Here is a 3,533-nt window from a genome sequence, read left to right on the forward strand (position 1 = left end):
TCTCGAAAAACCAAAAAAAAAAAAAAAAAAAAAAAAAAAAAAAAATGCCAGGTAGGCAGGGTGGCAAGAAATGCTAATTAGTACTGGGGAAGGGGAGACTGCAGAAGTCTTGAGACTTGCTTGCCTCGTTCTAGAGAGCCACTTAGTAAGATCCTGGTCATCTTGTCTCAGAGAGGGAAAAAACAAAAAAGCAAGGTTGAAGCATCTGATACAGGAAACCTGAAGTTGATTGCTCGCTTCCACGCTCACACTCACACACATGCGCTCTCTCTCTTTTTCACCTTACACACACACACACACACACACACACACACACAGAGAGAGAGAGAGAGAGAGAGAGAGAGAGAGAGAGGAGAGAGAGAGAGAGAGAGAGAGAAAGGCCCAGCAGCAGGATCGTCCTCCTTTAATCTCAGTTTTTAGGAGACTGAGATAGGTAGGTAGATCTCTGGGAGTTTGAAGCCAGCCTGGTCTATGTAGCAAGTTTCAGGATAGCTAGGGCTAGATAGAATGATCCTGTCTCAACCATAAATGAATAAATAAGGGGCTGGAGAGATGGCTCAGTGGTCAAGAACACCCACTGCTCTCCCAGAGGACATGGGTTCAATTCCTAGCACCCACAAGATAGCTCACAATGGCCTGAAAGTCTAGTTCCAGGGAATTCAATGCCATCTTCTGACCTTGAACACCAGTCAAGCAAGCGGTGCAGATATATACATGCTGGGAAAACCAACTAAATAAATAATTAATTAAATAAAGAGGGGAGGAAGGGGGCTGGGGATAAAAGCTCAGTGTAGAGCCCTTGCCTAATACAGACAAGGCCTGGTACCACACAAAACTATTGAATGGAATTAAGGAAGTCAGAGGCCACTCAAGGCCAGCACCAGGGTCAAGATGGAGAGGTCCAGATCAGCGGTAGAATGGCTCTAGGGAGGATCTGAAGGAAATGGCACTTTGAAAGAACTTTCAAACCCTCCAGTTTTCAAACCTAGAAAGGCCTCTAGGGACCAGGCAGATGGCTCTTTCCCCCGAGAAAGAAACTGGTTTTCAAGAAGGAAATGGGAACGAGAAGAGGAACACACTGCGCTCTGTCTTCAAGCGTTAGCAGCCCGGAGAGACCATCAACACTTCTTCCCGACTGCCTGAACTCAGAAAGCCCGAGCCCTGTCTTTGCCTTTTCCCTGTTTGGTAAATACCCAGGCCTCCATGGGGACCTGCTTTGTCCTGCCTGCATTCTGGAAACGGATTGCCATCGTGGTCTTATGCGTCAGAAGACTGCCCTTTTCCCCGTTCATCACCCCGGTCTTCTGTTCTGTGCTCCCAGGCTGACCTCTCATGACTCACACAGGCACATGAGCTGCAGCCCTGTGGATGGGGGACTGGGGATGGTGTTATTTCCTGAGGAGCAACTTGGGTGGGCACGGGGTGGCCGGGGCAAACGGGGAGATGGCTGATTCAGCTTCCCCAAGCTGGGCTGCGATCCAAAGAAAACACAGCTGGAGATGATGAGCTGAGAGCGTCAGGCGAAGATGATACAAGCTAACATCTTGGGCAGAAATCCAGTTTGGCATCCTGAGGCCAGCAGAGCTTGTGTTTATTGGCTTGGACATCCACTCCTCTCCCTTGGACCTCAGTTGCTCAATCTGTTTGACAGAGAGGCAATCATATGGGCACACTGGCACTTCCCAGTCATACTACCTACTCAAGAGGCTGAGGCAGGAGGATCGCTCACTCAAGGTCTGCCTGGATTGCAGCCTGAGTTCAAGTTCGGCCTGAAAACCTTAGAAAGACCCTGCCTCAAAGTAAACAATACTCACTGGGTAGGCCAGTGAGATAGCTCAGTGGATAAGGACACTTGCTGCCAAGCCCGACATCCTGAGTTCAATCCCTGGGACCACATGTTGGAAGGAGAAAAAGGACTCAAGCAAGCTGTCCTCCAGCCTCTGCACACTTGCCGTGACATACACTACCCCTCCCCAGTAAAAAGTGAAATATACTTGTAAGAAGGCTGGAGATGTAACTCAGGAGACCCGGGCTGGCCAAGCATGAGCAAGGCTCTGGTTTCTAACCACAAAAAGAAGAAAAAGACAGTGTGAGCATGGGCTCTGGACCAGAGGGGCTTGAGCTAATTCCTAACTCCCGGGAGCGATGATGCCCAGCTTCTAGCAGACCACAGGACAGTGGTGTTGTGTGACTTCACATCTGCAGGGCAGTCTAATTACTAATTAGTGCTAATTACCAGCTCTGCCTACTGAGTCCTCTGGCATGCAGGTGCTAGTTTTAGCACTTTGTAGACTTTATCTTATAAGCCCTCACTGCCACTTAATCACCCTCATCTTGCAGACTTGAAAACTGAGGTTCAGGATCAGATTTGCTATTTCCTCTACAACAGTGGTTCTCAGCCTTCCTAATGTTGTAACCTTTTAATATAGTTCCTCACGTTGTGGTGACCCCAAGCATAGAATTATTTTCGTTGCTACTTCATAACTGTAATTTTGCTACCGTTATGTATGAATCATAATTATCTGTGTTTTCTGATGGTCTTAAGCAAACCCTGTGAGAGGGGTCATTCAACCCTCAAAGGGGTGGAGACCCACAGGTTGAGAATGGCTGCTCTAGAACATTGTGCCCCAGCCAGGCAGCACATCCACTTAGACGCTGGTCATGTCTGTTCATGCTACAGCAGCAGAGCTAAACAAATCCTAAAATCTGTTCCCTCTGGCCCTTTCCCAGAAAAACTGGCTGTCGTACTCAGCAAAAGACTTGAACCAGGTCTCTGTGTGTACAAGGCTCTTAACTAATGTGCTAGCCTGGTGTCAGAGACACGGCTGGGGCTCACCCCTCCATCACGCAAGGCAAGTTGTGACACTCAGGGAGATTGCTAAAGGGCTCCCGGGGCAACACTCTGCCCGCATCACTGGGTGTGTGTGTGTGTGTGTGTGTGTGTGTGTGTGGAGGGTGATACCAACCACAACACCCTGTGAGGGAAAGGGGAAATCCATACAACTGAAAGGGGAGACTGAGCCTGCCAGCTCCCGGAGTCAGGGCGAGGGACGGCACCTTCTCCTACCCCACCAGGTCACACCCGTGCCTGGGTTAAACAGTGAGTTTCAGGCCCAGCCAGGGCTTCATATCAAGACCTTTTCTTAGAACAAACACAAAAGCAAAAGCAAATCAACCAGGCTGTGTGATTGGAAGTAAATGCTAAGTAGGGCAGGGAAGGAAGGAAGTTGCTTTAAAAAAAAAAAAAAAAAAAAAAGTCCCTGTTTAGCTAGAAAACAGAATAACAAGAGCCGGCCTTAGGAAGGTGGAAAGAGCATTCCAGGCAGAGGGGAACTGCAGACGCAAAGACCCTGAGCAAGAAAAAGGTTGCATGTTCGAGACAGAGGAGGGATGAAAGGGGATGAGAGACTGGAGCATGCTGGCAGAAGTCATGGTGGTAGAAATGTTAACAGTTGTACCTAACACTTCCAAACATCTGGCAACACAGTGACTATCTGAAAAAAAAAAAAAAAAAAAAAAAGAAGAAGATGGCA

The sequence above is a fragment of the Arvicola amphibius genome, chromosome 5 (assembly GCF_903992535.2).
Source record: "Arvicola amphibius chromosome 5, mArvAmp1.2, whole genome shotgun sequence".
Classification (NCBI taxonomy): domain Eukaryota; kingdom Metazoa; phylum Chordata; class Mammalia; order Rodentia; family Cricetidae; genus Arvicola; species Arvicola amphibius.